A 19,837-nucleotide genomic window follows, 5' to 3' on the forward strand; every position below is an offset into this window, starting at 1 on the left:
ATGCCTAAAGAAAATTTAACAATTAGTAACTTTTATGAGCCACTCTGTGCCCCAACCCCCTTCTTCAGGACGACCTTCTTTCTAATTATCCAAGCTGAGGGGGTAGACTCCAGGCCTCAGCTGCCCCCGGCCCACCCCTATTTTCCTGTGTGGGCGCAGCTGCACCGTCACTTGTTTCTGTCCCCTGGGTCTGGCCCTTTGAAAATACTAACTGGAATACGCGTGAGTTTAGGTGCTGTCACGGAGGCTAGTGACTGTGCCTAGAGCTGGAAGGTACTGCTGAGACTCAGGGTCCAGCTCTACCACCAGCTGTGTCTCCTTAAGCAAGTTGTTTTCTACTCTGGGCCTCGGCTTTGTCATTTTAAATGGTGCTAATAACACACCTATTTCCTAAGACTGTTGGGAAGAATGAGTTAATACATGCAAAGTGTTCAGAACGGTGCCCAGGACTCTGAAACCTGTGAATGTTGTTCCTGCTGCAGCTGCTGCTGCCAGTAATGCTACTAATCATTGTAGTGGCTCTGAGGGGCCGAGACCTCGCTGTGGGGTGCGCCGGAACCCAGCCTTGCCAGCCTCCGCTCCTCCTGCGGTACCAGCTCGCCATTGCCCCTCGCGGGGGCTGTCAGGGCCTCCCTGGTTTTCCTTTACAAACCCTGTTCTCCTCTGCCGTGCCCCGGGTCACCTGGTGGCTCTATGTGCCCTCCAGCAGAGCTGCAGAGAATTGGTATTTGGTTTAAGCAGTGGCGGTGCCTTGGGGCTGGGGGCAGGCAGCAGGGGGAGAGGGAGCCAGCCCCCCCTCCCCACCCTGCCCCGCTTCCTTCCCCGGGCTGCTGAGGGTGGCTCCTGATGCAGAGACCACCTCCACGGAATTTGTGATGCCCCACGCCCCTGGGTCCAGGGTGAGGACTTTTTACCTGAACAGAGTGTCTGGTGCAGACGGTTCCACCAGAGGGGGCAGTTCCCCTGGAAGTCCCGTCGGGAAATACTTTACAGTGCTTGGCTGTCCTAGCAGACGAAAATACGATGTTTGCTTTAGCAATTTGCTTAGTCCTGAAAACATTCCTAGACAATGCCAGGGCCTTAGTTGAAAATAGTCTGCTCAGCTTGTTGGGATGGTCCCAGGAAGGATGTTTTGAGTGAAAACGAAATGGTACATACCAGGGCTATTTGCCTCTGCAGGAATCCTGTGAGAGTTCAGGATTACAGGGGCCACGGGGAACCTGGATCTAATAGGGGGTGGCTGCGGGGTGCCTTGGGCACGCCTCCAGGGCAGACCGGAAGATTCTAGAACAGGGAAGAATATCTACAGGTGTGAGACTGCATGGTGCCCCCCTCCTTCACCTTGATGCCCCTGCCCCCTTGGTCAAGGGGGTCTTCCCACTGTGGCCGAGTCCTAGATGGTACTCCATGCCCTGTCGGTTGGGGGTGGGGAGCATCTCTCCAGGGGAGTGTGGTTCACGGCCAGGGCTCAGCCTTTCCTTGACTGTGAGAAACTTCTTTATCCATATGAAATCTCCTTTTGGCTTCCTCTCCCTCCTTGGTCATGGTTCTGCCCACACAGGATACACTCAATACTACTTCTGCATGACTGCTCTGCGTATAATTACATGGAGAGAGCAAGGCTCCAGAACTTTCCCTTCTGGGTCTAAAGCATCGCCACTTCCACAGCAGTTTCAAGTTTGTTGCTTGGTCAAAACCAGTGTTGCAGGTGAGCTGTGACACACACACACACACACACACACACACACGAGGAGTGTGGAATATCACAGCCAGTAGTGGTGAGTAAGAAAATTGCATTTCCATTTAAAAGCCGCTTGTGACCTTTTCTTAAAAAAAAAAAAGGTACTTGAACTCAAATAATTTCAGATGACTTATTTTATGACCTTTGTGTCTGAGACAAGGTGGCAGATAGGGTGCAGTGGTAATCTGTTTCGTAAGTATGAAGCCGGAGTAGCCAGAGTGGGTATACCACGTACTTGTTTTCCTTTGTGGATTCCCTTGGCAGTGTTTAGGTGGAGTATAAAAATAGCACATGATGCCTTAAAATAAATGGCTGTGTGGAATGCCTGTGTGCATCAGCTGCGTGCTGTCACATATGTTCAAATTCTCCATATTGTTCACTCTTCAAAGGAATAACTTCGATGAGCGGCTCGCTGCAGCCACTGTACAACGGCTCTTCAATTATGTGGAAGAGGTTCCGAACGCACCTTTTGCCACTGGGAAGGAAGGACCAGGGTCGGGCAATGGAGCACATTCAAAGGGGCGAAGGCCTTGCGGTTAACCTGTGAAGGCCTGGGTGAGCCCGGGTGGATCCTGAACCCCCAGTCCATCCTAAGTATCTCCCCTAGTAGAGCCACAATAGGCTCCCAGTTGTCTGGCTCCCCCTGAGGCCAGACAGAGGCTGGCAGATTCCTCTCTGACCCCTAGAAGCCTTTCGCCTGCTGGCGGAGCAGGAAACCAGAGAGGACGGCCTCGCGCAGGGCTCGCTCCAGCCTTCGTGCCCTGGGAATGTTGCTCGTGGGATGTTAAAAATGACGTAAAATACTGAGCGTGGACAGTCAGCTGGACAGCGTGCTGGCTTCAGGCCGAGGCCCTCCCCGGGGGTCTGGGATGGCTGCGAATCAGGATGGACAATGGTGGCAAGTCTTGGGTCCAAACTAAATTTCATCTAAATCCTGTTACTTTTCGAGGTTATGTATTTTTTGTTTTCCCCCCATTTCTGACTACAGTTGTCCACATACCTGAAACTGAATTGTAAATTGTCATTGCTTCAACAAAGTCGTCTGCCTCTTACTCTTTACGTAACAACAGCCAATCTTCCCCTCTATAAACCAACAGAACTCACCAGAATCCTGAAACCACTAGAATTTTCTACTTAAGCCTGGACTGACTTTTTTTTAAATTCCCCTTTGGGTTAGCAACTGTATAGAAAAGTTAATGCAATATACCAGGAGGTTTTTGTACCCAACAGAATTGTGCAGAAACCTTCTTCTGCCTTCCCTGCTGGTAAAGAAACATTTAAGGTCGTGGAAGACTCACAGACCTTGGGAAATGGAGCTGGTGGTGGTGATGTCTGTAAGAACTTGGCTGACTTGACTCTGATCTATCTATATGCATTGTGTGGTGTCACGTTTTAACAAGGGTATAATTATGATGCAGGATCGTGCCACGCTGTGTTAACACCGTCCTCCTGGTGCTTGGCAGTTAGGAAGGAAAAGGCAGAAATTCGTGGGGTGGGGGTGGAGGTAGCCGCAGCGGGAAAGGCCAGCGTGAGGGATGGGGCGGGAGGTGTCTTGCAGACACAGTGCTCTGTGTACAAAGGCGGGCTTTACTTTGTGCACGGGGTTAGCTCTGTCAGTTGAGGAACTTTTCTGTAACAGTTCTTTGGCAGTTTTCTTGTGCCTGTACCCTTTAAAGTGGGTTCCTTTGGGAAGAATGGAAACTGTATATTCCTGGCTTCCTTCCTGCCTGGTCTTGAGAAAGAAAGGCTCGTTCCCCATGACGTGGCCAAGCCCACAGCCTGCTCTGCCCACCTCACAGGGGTTAAGTTCAGATAATAGCCTGGGAGTTTGGGCCCAAGAGTCAGGGCTTCTGCAAGCCTCCGGAAGAGTCTATAGAGAACAAACAGGACACTAATCCCAGAAGGCCTCCGAGTTTTACGTGATTCCGATGAGCAGCCTGACATGGGCCCCCCGTTTACGAAAAGCACGAGGTCTGCTTCCTGCAGCGGCCGTGCTGGGGGCCGGCTTCTCCTGAGACCCTCCTCGGGCTTGTGGACAGGAAGCAGCCAGGCCGAGCCAGGCCCCAGCCCCGTGACCTGTGTCAGAGCCATAACAAAGACCAGGCCAGCCTGTTGCTGGAGGGGCAGGACGGTTCCTGAAGCAGGATTAAAAGGTAAGTTGGATCTTGGACAAATGAGGGCTACGGGCTTCGGAGGCTGGGGTTTTGTCAACAAATGAACTTGGCCCTATTTTAAGCCGTGTTATGTGCCAGGACTTCCTGTTTTTCCGAAGAAACCTCTTGTTTTGGTTTTTCTGATGATGGATTTATTGAAACGTTTGCTATTCAAGTGACCCAAGTTGTTTTCCAACCAAAAAGTAAAAACTGGAGATTTCTGTGGCCCAGAGAGGCAACACAGGCATGCAGCAAGAGCGTCGTTCCCCAAAGACTGCTGGTTGAGGAATATTTTAGCCTCGGTGGCTGATCAGTGAATGAACAAAGAGCTAATTGCCAGTCAGGGTCCTCGACGGGTTTCATAGCTCAGGGTTTGGCCTCTTGTTTGGGGGGGGGGGGGGGCTGGTCAGAGGACAATTGAAAGGGGTTTTTTGTTGTTCCTCTGGGCTAAGTTAAGCCATGTGTGTCTCTCTTTCTAGGAGTATTGGTCTGGCCAATCAGAGCCGTGTAAATCCCACTCACTTCCTGCTGACCTTTCGACACCGACAGATGTTTTTTCTTACAAGTGTCATTAGGCCTCTCTACTCGCTGACCTCATCAAATTGTATGGAGGCCATTTTCCTAAGTTTTGTTTCTAAAAATCCGTTTAACCCTTCCTGAGTTCCCTTCTGAGAATAAGATCACCCTGCCTCCTGTTTCTGCCCGCCTCTCTTCTCCCCCTTGGACCTGCTGGGGGAGCCGAGCACGCTCTGGGTTCCACAAAGCTAGGAGGGTCCACAGCTGGAAGCTACTCTGTGCCCCGTGAGGAAAGGGATGCTGTGGCTTCCATTAAAAGGTATAGTGGAGACTCACAAACCAAAAATGCACTGAAGGACCCAACACATCCCTGTAAGAGAGAACCTTCCAGAATGTGCGGACCTTGCATGTGGATATGTCATGATCATAGCTCATTAAACATTGGAGGCCACGGGCATGACTGGGAGGCTGGTCCTCAGTGGGTACACCTTGTGGAGCCTGTGTGACCCGGACAAGCCATTGCCCATGTGGGATTGGGAGCCATCAAGTTGGAAGTCCTAAGCCTGTGGAAGTTCTCTGGGTGCAGACTTCACTTGTCCAAGAGAGCAGACCACCATCTGACTAGGTGCTGTCTCTGTTCCAGAGGCGGGAAGATGGTGTCGGTATTTTAGCCTTTACGTGAAACTAACACACACAGCATAGCTAGGAGACCAGCACATTACTAGAGGGGAATGAGTTTTGAGCCACCATCCCTGCATCTGGGTTGTGATGTTATCTTAAAGGATTTGGGCTTCCCCTGGGCTCAGTCCTCTGAAAGTGTCTGGGGGTAGGGGTTACACCTCAGTCGTGCGCACCTGGGATGTTGGGGACTTACCCTAAGCCTTGCCCAGAGCAGATCTGGTAACTGAGATGGGCGATTGTGCTGGTTTGTGTTCTCCGCAGTGTAGACATTTTATTTATTGAATTCAGCATGGCAGAATGTGTTTGCAGGCTGTTTGTGTGTGCATTGCGCCAGTTAACACTTGGAACACTCTTAGAATAGTGCCTGCCACACATGAAACGCTCTGTGAGTGTTAGCTATTGTTAAAGTAATACAGGTGGTAAAAACATTCCAGCCATCCGGGACTCTGTGGTGAGACGGAGCCCCCCCACCCCATAGTCCCCCCCATAGTCCCACTCCCTAGAGGGAGCCCCTGCTAATGGCTGCGTATGTTTCTACCTGGACTTTGTTTTTTTAATGAGTTTACAAACCAGTTTTTCTTTCCCTGTTTGGCTGATCTGTCTCTGATTATTTCCTCTGCTAGGTCTGGGAGCTCTGCCTTGGAGGCAGGGGGCGGGGGGTAGTGGGCTAGTTGTGGTTCTGGGACTGTGGGTGTGGCTCAATGAGATGTAGCTGTCACATTTCCCAACCTGGCTGGTGTGGCTCAAGCTGGCCCCTGGGCTTGCAGATTTTTGCACCAATAACACCCTTACAGAGCTGCTGGGGGTGACACGGGATCCTAAAAGATGAGCAGAAACACTGTCTAGGAGTGGCCTGGAGTTGTTGAGTCTCAGGTTCTCTATCTGTGAGGGTAGCAGTTTGGATTTGGTAACTTCTCAAGTCTCAGAATGTTCCAGAAATGCCACGGTTCCAAAAAATTGTTTAGGGCCATGCAAGCATATGCACATGTGTGTTGCTGTGCGTGCGTGTGTATGTGTGCGTGCACCCCCAGCTACACTCCATGCCTTTTTCTGCCCTTTGGGTTCCAGGCGGGGCCCACTGTTATCTCAGAGCTCCCATCTGTCGTTTCCCATTGCAGGAATGGCTGCGTTTATACTCGGAGACTCTGCAGACTGCCTTTCATGTTACCTGCCTGCTTTTTTCCCTGATTCAGAGAGCTCAACTTTAATAGTAGCTGCTGTTCAAGGACCATTTCTAAGAATAAGAAAGCGAGAGGGCCTGTTTATCCAGTGAATTACCGTGCAGAGGGTGTCCTCGAAGGCTGCGTTCTTAATGTGGGCCCCATCTCTGATCCTTTTCATGTCCCCAGATTTATGGGTGTGCATGAGTCAGAGTGGAGACCCCAGGGTGCCTTAGCTCTGTGCACATTGAGTGCAGCCCTGGAATTTATTTTAAGCGTCTGGGGTAAGTGAAAATCAGAGCAGACTTTCCGTTCACCAGGCCTGTGAGCATTGTGGATGTGCGGAGAGTGGAGTTCACCTCAGAGTTTACCCAACTGGATATATCACAGACCTCGCATCAGCGTGGGCAGCCGAGGATTTATAGCATTTTGGTGGCTTTTTGTTAGCATTCTCTGTCCTGTAGGTAATATAAACTTGGTGCCATCGCAGTACAAATGTATTACTGTTTTTATCTTTTCTGTTGAACTGTATTATATCAGCAACCATAGTAAATTTGATAGATTGGACAAAGGGTTGTATTAGTTGCTATTGCTATGTGACAAATTGCCTCAAAACTTAGAGCCTTAAAATAACAAAACTGTATCTCAGGGTTTCCCTGGGTCGGGTATCCAACACAGCTTAGCTAGGGGCCCTGGCTTGAGTTTCTCATGATACTGCAGTCAGGATGTCAGCTGGGGTTGCCGACTCATCTGAAGGCTCGACTGGGGGAGGGTCCCCTTCCAAGGCCACTTGCCTGCTTCTTGGCAGGGTTGGGTTTTTGGCTGGCTGGTGATCAGAGGCCACCCTCAGTGCCTTGCCCCGTGGGCCTCTCCATAAAGTAGCTTACCACATGGCAGCTGGCTTCCATAGAGAGAGTGAGAGAGGATGCCCAAGATAGAAGCCATGGTCTGATCTCAGCAATGATGGCCCATCACCTGCCTCTTGTTAGAGTCAAGTCTGTTAGAAGCAGAGTTTACACAGGGCATGAATAGCAGGAGGGGGCATCACAGGGGCCGTAGTGTATTGATGCTTTTTCTGGCTTCCACGGCAGGGATGGAATCTGTCCCAAGCAGAGAGAGGGCAGGTGATAGGCCTCTTAGGAAGGGTCATGGCTCTGAAAATCCCCCATGGACCCCCAACAACTCACGCCCCACCCCCTGCTCCATAGGCATGCCTGCCGCTGGCTCCCCTAGGCCAGGAGCAGGTTGCTGTGGAGAGCTGACATGTCACCGTGGTTCTGGCTCAGGGTAGGTCGCTGAGACCTGTCCCTGCAGCCTTCACCAGGGGTCCTGTGCAGAATCGGATCCCATGCTTGGCCCCAGGTTCCTGGTGTTGCTGGGCATGAAGGGCGTCAGTGGCCAGCGCCCCTGCCCCACAGCCAGGGAAGCCTCTTGCTTCCCTGTTAGTGCGAGTCAGGAAGTGTGTCTTCCTCTCCTGTGAAGTTGCCCTTTCCTCTCTCTTCTCTTCCCAAATCTGCAGACCTTCCTACCCGCTCTGGCCAACCCCAGTCCTAGCCTAGGGCAAGAGGGGGTCCTGAGGGGTGGGGTGGCATTAGATCGCCCCTCCCCCAGAAGTGTCTGAGATGCTCACCCAGCTCTTGCCTGAGGTGCTGTGTCTGAAGCCTGGAGGTGTCTAACCCCAGACCTTTCAAAAACCAACTCCCCGCCAGCCTCTCCCCGACTGCCTGTGAGGTGGAGGCTGTGGTTTTCCAAAGGCCTTGGGTTCTGGATCTGGTGCAGCACTTGATGGACCTGGAGGGGCGGGCTGTGGCCCTGTCCGGGGTGAGCCTGTGGGAGGCACCTTGGGAGGACAGAGGGCCTTCCTTGCTCTGCCCTGTTGGGTGACAGCAGAAGGAGCTGAGACCACCAGGTCTGCAGAGCCTGGACTGCAGAAGACAAGTGCTCGTTCTGAGCTCATTGCCTGTTTCCTCTTGCTATCTGTTTGAAGATGGGAGGAGTGGTTGCAACTTGAAGGATGAAAAGGGGTCATTTTGAATCTACTCCATTTGCTAGCCACATCTGAGTACCAACAGCACACAGGATCCAGCGCGTGGAGGTGAGGGAGCTCCAGCCCTGGAGAGGCTAACATCCAGCCGAACCCCAGAAACCTGGGGGTCCTCCGCCCCTCTCCCACCTCTGAGGTTCAGTGGTGGCTGCAGCGACATCATTTATTATGCCTGAATTTATTTGGAAGTTCTTAATTTCAAGGAAATACTTGGTCAGCAATTGCATGCTGTCTTGTGTGTATAAATACTTCCATTCTGAGAAAATAATTTGAGGAGGGCCCAGGGAGAATGCTTTTACGGTCAGAAATGGCTTCTGTTCAGAATTTCCCAAGACTTTAGAAGTGTGGAGATGTACAAGACTGCCCCAGTGCCGTATTAGTGGAGGTGATTGGAGTCACAATGTCCAGCCCGAGTCCAGGATCCCTGCCCCGGAAGCAGAAACACATCTTGCCACTGTGGACAGAGTCCGGGTCCCTAATGGAGGGCTGGCCCACAGGAGACCATTACCCCTCAGGCTAGGTCTTTTAGGGCACAGCCTAGCCATCTGTTTGCTGACAAACCCCCGTGGGCCGTGTGGATTCCCAGGCAAGTTCCTGCCTCCTCGGAGGTCTGCCAAGGGCCTGACCCAGGGACGGGCACAGGCAGTGTGGGAGCACCCTTCTCTCCACCCTGACACTGGGGCAGAGAGATCTGCCAGGTGGTGTTGACACGGAGGACATGGTGGTGTGTTCAGAAGGATGCCTTCCCGGTGGGGAGGAGAACACAGTTAAAGGAAGGTAAGCTTAGGGCATTTCTCTCTTTGTCTCTCCCCTGGAAACACAGGTCTCTGTGTGAGAGGCTGCCCCTTGTACGTTGTGGGAGTTTGGCCCGCAGCCCCTTCCTCCACCGACCAGGCCCTGTTCCGATGCCCGGCTTAGTAGCCACTGGGGCACAGCCTGTGGGCATGTCCATATTTGTTGAGTTTTCCATCATGGGCCAGATTCAGGTTGGCTTGGCACTCTGTAACGAAGCAAATGTCAACCCCATAGGGATGGCCCCTTCACCACTGCCAGGCTTCCTGCCGAGGAGGCCCTGAGCTTTCCCTCATCGTTGGTGTGAGATCCCTCAGGGTTTGTGGGGTGGTCGTCCCCAGTGTCATCAGTAGACATGGATTAGTTTGCTAGGGCTGCTATACGAAGCACCACCAAGCGGGTGGTGGTGGTTTAAACAACAGGAGTTCCTTGTCACACAGCTCTGGAGGCCAGAAGTCTGAGACCAAAGTGTCAGCCTTGGTTGCTTCTGAGGGCTGGGAAGGAAGGGTCTATTCCAGGCCTCTCTTCTTGGCTTGTAGGTGGCCGCCTTCACATGGTCTTCCTCTGTCCATATCTGTGTCCAAATTTCTCCTTTTAATAGGGACTCCCGTCATATTGGATTAGGACCCGCCCTAATGACCTCAGTTTAACTCAGTTACCTCTGTAAAGACCCTGTCTCCAAATAATGTCACTGAGGTACTGGAGCCTAGGAATTCAACATAATTTGGGGGAGAGACCTAATTCTATCCGTAACAACACAGTTACACGCGGTGTGACTGTGGGCATTTAGTTGAAGATGTGTGTTAAGCCTTTCGGGGTCTCCCTTACATTGCTGAGGAGCCCATGGGTGCTGCACAGGAAGCACCGTGCTGCAGGGAGTGGGCGCTCAGCTCCCTGCCTCTCCCAGAACATCGTCTGGTGCTATTTTCACGTGTTGTCTGGTCTGGGGACATAAATGTAGTGTTCAGATACGCTGACTCCTCGGAGCCTCCTTCCCTTGTCTGTTTGTCTGGCGTGGGTTCTGGTGGGCGCAGCATCCCCATAAATTAGCTCAGAGCGGATTTTAAAATAGCCGTCACTTTGTCCCAAGTTCTTTAATAGGATTTCACATGAAATTAGGATGCTTGGCGTTAACACACGGTGAACTGTAATTATCTAAACAGGTGGTTGTGTTCACATGCAGCACACCCACCCCTACCATCCCAGTGTTTGCCCTGCTCTCGAAGAACCCCGTATAACAAGGATTCACATGCCTAGAAGATTCTCATGGGGAGCGTTGCTGCCTCCTCTCCTGTTCCACCAACCTGTCTACACCAAGGGATATTTTAGCCATAGCCCAGAACATTCTGGGCTACAATAAATGTAAAAATGGCATTGTTTACCCACCAAAGACTTGTGGCTGGTGTAAAACAGGTGAAACAATGCCAAAAGACTGTTTAACTGCAGGAATACTCTAAAACAGAAAAACAAAAGGAGCTGGCTAGCAGCTCCCTTCTTTTCTTCTTGCATTCGGTCAGCAAAGATGAATTTGTGTGACACAGCAGTGTCACTCGCTTCTCCTCCTCCCCCATCCACCCGGGAGCTGGCCGCCTCCCCTCCAGTTGCAGTCACAGATACACACGAAGCCTGCCGACCCTCGGGGTTCCATCATGCTCCCCGACCGCCACAGTAAAACCGTGTTAAGCAAAATGAATAGCTGCAGGCTCTTTTATTTCATGTTGTTAAATAGCTACATATAAGATTAAGATTTTCCTTTTTATGGCTCAGATTGAAAAGATAAGATTTGGGAAGAACTACTCTTCGATCAAGGGACTTTCTGGAGTTAGGGCTGTCTGGTTCTGGCTTAACGTTTCCATGAAACTCTTGCATGAGAACGGGGTGCCATGTGGGCTTATGGTGCCTCCTCAGCTACAGCCCAGTGGCCTTCCTGGTATAAAACGTTATGATGGAATTTGGATACTTGTAAAGATCCAGATGCAGAATCTCTCTCATCATAAAACAAACTTAGCACTCTGTTCCCAAGATGTGAGTTGGCTTTCCTGTGTGTCTGCCTTTGTGCAAGCGACACCTCATTTGAAATAAAGGATGGGCCACCCCCAGGCACGTGAAACACCCCTGTCCCATGGCATGCCCTAAAGGGTTGGCCCCTTGGACGTGGGAAGTGATGAGCTGAGCTGTGTGAGGGGCCTTGCCCAGGCTATCGGTGAGCTTGCGCTCCTGGCCACACTGGCCTGTACACAACTGGCTGGGCTGCAGGTTTTGAGCAGGTTGCTCAGGAGTCTTTATTTAGTTTGGTCCTTGACTGGCTACTCTGTGACCCATCGCTCTGAACTTGGGAGGCTGGGTCCCTGCTCCTTCAGGCAGGTGGGCAGGTTTGGAGTGAGCTCTTCCACTGTGTTTGAGATAATCTTTCCAGACACTTGCTTTCTGAAAACGGACAAAGGACTCCAGCCATTCATCCTTTACATTGATAACTTTATCTCTACCAGAGCAGCTTGATTCCCCTCTCCTGTCAGCCTCTGACCTAGGCCTTGCCTGTCAGCCTCTTTCAGCCTCTCCTCGGCCACCAGGTGGCCCACATGCCTCACTGGGTTGTCCACCCTGAAGTGGGCTTCACAGAGGACCCTCCAGGAGGTCAAAGCAAATCCCATGTAATGTGATTTGGAACAAAATGAGGAGGGGCTTGTGATGTCAGAGGTGGAGCAAAGAGGGAGGAGAGAGACTCGTCCAGGAGGCTTTCTGGAGAAGGCGGAATCAGAGCTCAGGTGGGACACCCAGGATCTCTATGTGTGGGGTCCTTCCAAAGGCGTGACCTGCCAAGTCAGGCCAAGAGTAAGCCACACTGCCCGGTGGCATCTGTTACTATGGCAACCTTGGCTTTGAAATGGTGGTAAGAGTAGATGCTGGTCCTATGGAAGTGTGGGGATTATATGGGGCATGTGTGTTCCCTACCTCGGCATCAGTGGACTAAACCAGCCCCTCTTTTCCTTCTCCAACCCAAACCATTCAGGTGCCCTGCAGGTGTGGAGAAGGGAACTGATTTCCTGCATCAGTGCATCTGTTTCTTAGAACCTGGTGATCAGAAAAGACTGGAGACGTCAGCTCTCCCTCTGCTATGATCAGTCCAGCAGGTAGAGGCCAGCGGCCTTAAAAGTGCAAGGGCTGGGTTGAGGTGCCCAGGGAGAAGGCCCTTTCTCCAGGATGGCATCTCTTGGCCAGCATCAGTTCCTGAATAAGGTTGGAAAAATCCGCTTTTTTCCACCTCCCTCTCCAAATTAGTGTGTACTGAAAAGGTGGTGCATTCTGAGGTCATCCATGTTCCACACAAACTGAACCGTGGGGGTTGAGGAGGATGAAGCAATCCCTAATTTATCAGGGGTGTGTGGTGCCCCAGAAGCTGGGCTTTGTAATGGAAACCCTGACAGGCCTTGCCCAGTCCCACCTGTTTTTTCCTCCTCTTATAAATGACGTCTCTGCCAAGTTGTTTTCATCTTTCATCCCTGTGGCTCATTCCTCCGTGATGTATCTTTAAACAAGAATTAGGGGCATAATGGAAAATCATCCTTCAGGGTGGCCCAGGGCCCTTCCTGGATCTGGGGCCCCAAGCTCGGGCCAGGGGGCTGCCCTGTTCTGTGACCTGCCTCTCCAGGGCCTGAACTTCAGCTCTGAAAGGGCGAACCACAGCTGCCAGCCCAGAAGATACAGACAACAGCAGGGCCTGCTGCTGTGTTCCTTTCCCCTGGCCAGTCATATTCCTACATCTAAACCTCTGTTGCTTTAAGGGTGAATTGAGGTGTCTTCTGTCCCTTTTACATCCTGAGATTGAGGGAAAATGCAGCATGTCATCCTGAAACTGGCTCAGACCTTTCCTTCTGGAGTTATCTGGTCTCATTTTCTCCAGGTTCTTGTAGAGTCCAAGTTGGGATTGGAAATGAGCAAGGCGAGTCCTGGCAGAGCCCCTCAGGTCTCTGCTGCCTCCGGAAGGCTGTGCAGGGCGTGTGGTGCCCTCTGTCGGCCGAAGGGCGCCATCGCTGGGCGCCAGGCCTCCTCTAGGTAGGCCTGCTGGGGGGAAGGGCTGGAACAGAAGGGTGGCCCCGCACGGTGGTTTCTGCTAGCTTTTCGAGTGAGCCGTGACTGCAGAGAGCATACCCTTACACGTGGATTCTGGACCCCATGGTGTCAAGAGACAAACGGGCTGGGATCTCACAGGGGCAGCAGAGCAGTGTGTCCCCCAAGGAAGGCAGACGCTCTGAGAAGGCATTCAAGGAGTCAGGGCCTCCTAGTGGCAAGAAATCAAGAGGCCGACTTCTTCAAAATCTAACATTAAGATTTTTTAAAATTTAAGATCTCATCATTGTGATCTGATAACCAACTAGTTCCTCTGATGTCTGTTAGACATTTAAGTACAAGCACAATTCAGATATATTGGAAAAAGCAAAATAATCCAAAGTTGCCTTAAATCTCTACTCCCTACCCCTCCCTATTCCACAGACTGTTTTAAAAGTTGAGCACAGGTTTAGCATATAACTTCCAGGTGCCGTCTCGTGGTGGCTCCCGCCTGGGTTGACCTCTAGGTCCAAGCCTATGTGGGCCATCAGTTCCCCGCACTGAACCACAGCAAGTGCGTGTGGTGCACAGTTTGTACCATGGACTGCAGACGCACCCTCGGGGGACCTTTGGGACACTGGACTGGCCACCCCAAAAACCTCAGCATGGCCGAGCCCCTCCACAGGCATTTCAGATCTTTCTGATGTTCTGGATACTTCTCTGTGGTGTTTGCTTTCACTTGCTCAGATATAAATGTCCTATAATAATTTCTTGCACTCAGTATGTAACAAAAGACGAGTTGTCTGGTCAGGATGGAACTTCCTCTGTCCACGTTGAGCTTGAAGTTGCTCATCCCTTGACCCTGTTCAACCAAATTTCTCAGCTACAGATCAGAATTGTCATGCCACAGGAAGGAAGGGCCGGGAGATTGGGAAAGGAAAAGTTCATCTGTTTCGGTGATTCCTCAGTCTCAACATAATGGGAGTAAAAGGTGTCGTATCACACATCTTAATTTGAATGAAAGATTGCTTATTTGCTTTTATATTTGTTTCGTTTTGGTGTTTTCTTGAAAAATACTTTATTAAAGTGAGTATATTTTTAAACCATATTTATAAGTCAGGTGCTATAAAAACGTGTGAAGATTCTTAACACAGGAGTGTCTCCTTTTCTTCAGCGTGGGAAGACCAACACTTAATTTTCCTTAGGACACAAATAAAACAACCGATTAGGAAAATCATGAATTGTTTCTGCTCCAGTCCTCAGTTCTTGACGATAGCTTTTAGCAAGTGGAAACAGTTAGGATTCTTGAGTTTGGCATTTAACACCAGGAAATGTATTTTCACGTGATAACCAAGCAGGACGACTCACTCAGCGTTGTTGGCCAAGGGGACGTCTGCCCCCTCCTCATGGCAGCCTCTGACCTCACAGGACACTCCCACTGGCACTGAGATCCCACGTGCTGAAAGACTCGCTTTCTATGTTTCTATGACATCACAAGCTCTACGTAGAAAGATTTAAGGGACTTCACTTTTCACTTCTTTGTCTCTTTCAAAGCCCCAAAGAATATTTTGGTGAGAGTTAGATGGAAGGAATAAAACCACAGGCCCACAATCCCTTAGCCTTGTGTTCAAATTGTAAAAAGCTCTGAAAACTTGAATTCTTCTGTCACCATTTGGTGGCAGATTTTGACCTGGCCTGAATTGTGGAGAGGCTATTTTTTATATTCTGAATGTTAATCCAGTTGAGGGAGCATGCTCATCTCTCCCGGGGGAGAAATTTTAATGGTTGTCTAGGGGTCCATCATAATGGTGTAGGCGCTGTGTTGCCTTTTAAAAATCCAAATACCTCTTAATTCTGAAGCACGTTTGGCGCCCCCGGCTGCTGGAAAAGGATGGTGGACCTGGGCACACCACTCTTGATCCGTCTGTGCACTTCTGTCTGGGAAGCCTGCCCATGTTGTGTCAGCCCCTGGGGATCAGAGGGTGGGGCCCCTGAAACAGATTGAGGGCATGTGACCATGGAGTGACCTTGTCACCCTGGGGTTGGGCTGCTGGGCATTCCCTGGGGAAAGATGAGCAGCTCTGCTCCCTAGTCTTGCTGAACAGTGGACAGATCTGGCCCCAGGAACCAGAGTGAAGCTTCAGTGTTTATTGCAGGGTCCTGCTGGTTACCTCTAGAGCATGGGCTGCGGGCTGTGGGAGTGGTAGACTTTCTTGTGCTTCTTTTTATGTATTTGATTTCTGAACCTTATGTTTGATCTTTCCAAAAAAAACTAAATTTACCCAAAAGCTACTGAGTAAATAATCAGGGAACAGCAGTAGCTTAGACGTATACAAACTTGACTTCAGTAAGCTCATTTCCCATGACTGATCTTCCCCAGAAGTTTCATTTCCTTTCTTAAAGTGCAGTTTTCATAGTTTTCTTGTTAGTTGTCATACTGTCAACCATTTAACTAAAGGCTAAACCAGTGTTTTTCCCACTGACCCCTGGCCCCTGTAGAACCTTTATTATAGCTGGATTTTAACTGGTTCTGCAGATATAGTTTACAAAGCACAACCCAGATCACCTCTTCAGAGGATTCTGCCCAGGTATCTTCCTAAAGAAGGAGTGTGTTCGGCTTCTGAAGATTTTGGAACCGGTTCTTTGGGGATAGCCTGAAGACCTGGGGCTTTATTTGGGATTAGGTGAAGAGCCAGAGAGGGTCTCCTGGGCAGTCATCACGGTGGGCCGGCATCCTCAAGGCAGTTAAATGGGCTGACCCTGCAGGTACACTGGATGGCACCCCAGCTGCAGGGGCCTTGCCCATGTCAGCAGGTGCTTAGTGTCGCCTTAGCCTGAATGGGTGGCGCCCTGCTAGGTCCCTCACAGGTTGGTAAATGAGCCTTCGACAGATCAGGAGAGCCTTGTAGGCTGTGGTGAAGGGGACCCGAGGAGTGATGTCAACCCTTTAGGCATCCCAGGCCCGCAAAGGCTGAGACATTGTGCGCCAGTGCTGCCCGGCTGCAAGGGGCCTTTTTACTTGCCTTGGATCACCTCACTCTCTCAAACGGAAAACCCACCACCCTGCAGGTGTGACGACGAAATGCATTCAAGGGCTCCATTGGTTCAGAGAACTCCCGGCAGTCCTTGCTTCACTACAACAATGTTAATTCGTTAGCATATTGCAAAACTTGGGTTCTCTTTATTATCACAATGTTTAAGTAGATTTCCTTAAAAGAATTGAAAGCAATCATCGTGTTTAACTGGTTTTAGAAGAACTTTCATTTTGAAAGACATCATTGAAGACATCAATTACTTTGTATAAATTCCTTCATTTGCCTGATCTTTGTGAAGACTAGGAGCGGGCATAGAGAAACTGAGGGCACCTTAGGAACTTATTTGAGATCTTAAGAATGTAAATTACTGAGGCCTGGGTTTCTGCACACTTTAGTGGTTTGGTCCCAGCAGCTGGGGTTGCTAATGGTCATTTAGTGATATTAATCTGCCCAGGGTTTAGACCCTGATGGATGAGGGGAACCTCCTGTTTCTCTTGCCCTGGCTCTTGGGTGCTTCTGTTTTGTGTTTGATATCCAAGTGAGTGGTTGTGAGTGAAGCGTTCTTCCTCCTTTCTATTCCCTGTTTTCTTCAACCTCACGTTTCTCTTTGAAACCCACATGGAACACACCTTCCACACCTATAGCTGCTTTCTAGTGTAGCCAGGAGTCTCCAAGTGGCAGCTTTCCCTTCTGCAATAAGGTGAAGCCACTGACACCACACTTTCAACCCCCATCTCATCACCAAGCTAATAAAGTGTTAGGTAGACCTTTCTGTGGTTTGTCTGTGATTTCAGTCTCTCTCTTTCTGGGGAGAAGGCATTGTTTTTTCTTGTAAGGTTTGGCATCAGTGCACCACAATTTCTACTTAGGAAAAGACCTGACTTTTGATCTCTCTTGTGTTTTGCTGAGACTGACCTCCCAGCCTAAGCCAGGGGAGTGATAGTCCAGGGGATATCTCACCAGAGGAAGGTGCGGGCGGTTCTCGGAGGCCTGCTCTTTGGCACCAGATGGTTTCATGCGTGTTCTCATCTGATCCTCACAGCCACTTTGGAACATCAGGAACATTATCCCCATTCTACAAACAAGACCCTGCCTCCGGAACAGCTTGTCCAAGGTCATTCTGCAAGCGGTTCTAGAATTCTTTCCACCCACAACACCACCACCATGATTTGAATTTTTACAGTTTTAGCAAAAGTGGGACAGGGGAACACATCCTCTTCCTTGTTTTTCTTCTCTGTCTGTACCTTTATGTATTTGTTGTTAAACATTGACTAGATGGTGTCAACTGATGATAGTGATGATAAATTCAGGGGCAAAAATATTCATGATTTATGAGTGGAGCCTGGTATAAAGTAAAGGCGGAGGTTCGCTTTCCTAGCAGGCACCACCAGGGGAGCCCAGGCCCAGTGTGGATGGCGGGGTGCTGGCATTATCAGTGTGGACACCAGCCGGAGACCCGCTGCTCACAGCTCAGCTCTGAGGAGGGCCTGTCCCTCTCATCAGGAGGAGGGTTATGTTAATTAAGTCCTCATAAATAGCTTGCTCCTTGGGAGGGCGAAGGAGGGAAATGTCACATTTCATAAGTTCCTGCTTCAGAAGAGATCCCGGGGGAGGGGATGGAGGCTGCAGGAGCCAGTGGTCATCACTGCCATGAAACCCAGAGCAGACTCAGCCTGGTCGCCTTGCCAGTCTGAATTCCCTGTCAACTTGGCTGGTCTGAAACTGGGTGGGTGCCAGAGCTGAAGGGTCCCCACAGAAGGACCAGGACCAGCCATAAAGAGTCGCCCCCCCCCAAAGAAAGGCCAGATTTGGAAGTCAGTGGCTTTTTTTTTTTTTTTAAATAAAGGGTGCAGACAATTTGTATAAGCTGATGCCTCATCTCTCTTTGATTGCATAATAGAGATTCTACTTATCAATTTTTCAGGAAGCCATCTAATTATACAAATTAAAATTCAAAGGAAAAGCAAAAAGAATGATTACTCCTCACTTGGGAATTGGAGGAGGAGGGTGAGACCCGTCTTGCCTCGGATGATGCTGCTGTCATTTTTCATCTCCACGGCACTTCACAAATAGTGACTAATTAATTCTCTCGTCCCTCAGCTAACGTGGGGTCTGTCATCTCGCCAGAGTCGAGGAGGGGCCAGACCACACAGTTGATGATCAGAGGTCGAGACCCAAGCACCGGCCGAGCTCTGGGCCGGCCTCTGAGTGTCTCTCATGGGCACAAATGCTCGGGTCCAGAGCCTCGTGGTCCCACCGGGACTCTCATCTCAGGTTTGCCTGAGTTATGGGAACTCCCCTCGCCTTCTGTGATCGCCTTTCATAAAGCCCAGCAAGAGTGAGACCAGAATTTTGCAAATGTGTCCACTACATGTGCGTCTTGCTCTAGATGACCTTGGTCTCCTCACTGGCCCAGGATGATCATCCCAGGTCTGGAAAGAGTTTGGTATCTCTTGGATGTTGCATTAATTAATCTATGTGATTAGAATTGTGCTTTTTCCTAGCTCCTTTTAAAATAAAAAAAAAAAAATCACCTAATTGTTGCCATAAATCTTTGGGGTGCTTTTTCAGCCTCATTGCTGGGAAATTAGCCGTTAACTACCGGGAAGTCGCCTACCTTTTCATAGTCAGACCTGCATTCTGACCTTTGATAAAGGAACTCCCAGCGTTTTGCGTAATTGATGACCATACATAATAACCCTCATTATTAACGCCGAAGCGTTTTTTTTGTCTCCTATTTCCCCTCATTTGCTGGATAACTGAGGACAACTTTTTCTGTGTGTATATCGTGTTGTTGTTAAAATAAGACTGCTGCAATGAGCCAAAAGCTGGGACGTTGGGGTTACAGATGATGATTTGTGGCCTCAACTGTTCATTGGATGAGCGGGAAATGGGAGTCAGAGCCTCCCAGTAGAGCCCCATGCTTCCTCCACAAGCAGGCTGGGCAGCAGCTCCTCAGATGGCATTCCGGTCTCCCTCTGGAGTGTTCCTCACACCCCAACCCAAATACGAGGGCCTTCCTCTTCTGCTTCCTCCATCTGCCTCACCTCTTCCTGCAGGACCGTGGGCACGCGTGGACAGGCGCGGCACGATTGCCACTGCCCAGCATCAAGTCCGGCAGCCTGGACACTGCCCTGGCCGATGCTGTCTGTGGCTCCCTCCAGATGGGAGGAAGGCTCGGGGAGCTGGCGCTGGGCAAGCCTTGGTTAGGTGGTGCGTGTCTTCCACTCCCATTCTCATGCACTGGGATAAGCGGCCTGTGTTGTGTTCAGCAGTGGCTCTGACTTGTGACCCCTGAAGGGCAGTTTTGGAAAGTTTCCTAAACCGCCGGGCAGAAGGCCTTGAGAAAGTCTGTCGCATGGCCACAGCTGGGTGCCTGCATCTTGGTGCCCATGCGTCTGGGCCCGTCTCCCCAGCTAGTCCACGTTGGTCGATGAGCCTGCCCCCTTGTGGCTCTGCCTCTCTGGTTCCCAGAGATCCAGGGCAGGCCCCACTGGCTGTCGCTTGGTCTCTGGCATTGGAGTACAAATTGTTACAATTCAGGTTGGTCGGTAATTGGTGTTTACAGCCCTGAAGTTAAAAGCAAGAGGTCCAGATGCTGCTGTTTACAGCTTTCAGAAAGAAAAGACACTTGTCTTCTGCGTGTTGCTTGCTTCCTGTCACATGAC

General features: G+C 50.4%; 1 protein-coding gene across 9 annotated transcripts in view; it reads left to right on the forward strand.

Moving 5' to 3' along the window:
• Positions 1–19,837, forward strand: part of CTBP2 (C-terminal binding protein 2) — a 165,856-nt gene that overhangs the window by 92,775 nt on the left and 53,244 nt on the right. Inside the window, exon 1 of one of the 9 annotated variants that reach the window (XM_070481258.1) lies at positions 3,663–3,894. The exons of the other annotated variants lie outside the window; for them this stretch is intronic. The gene's annotated coding sequence lies outside the window, so the exon portion shown is untranslated. Of the gene's footprint in view, positions 1–3,662; positions 3,895–19,837 lie in introns of those variants that run through there. 9 annotated transcript variants of the gene reach the window in all.

Source organism: Equus asinus, chromosome 2, assembly GCF_041296235.1.
Source record: "Equus asinus isolate D_3611 breed Donkey chromosome 2, EquAss-T2T_v2, whole genome shotgun sequence".
NCBI lineage: Eukaryota > Metazoa > Chordata > Mammalia > Perissodactyla > Equidae > Equus > Equus asinus.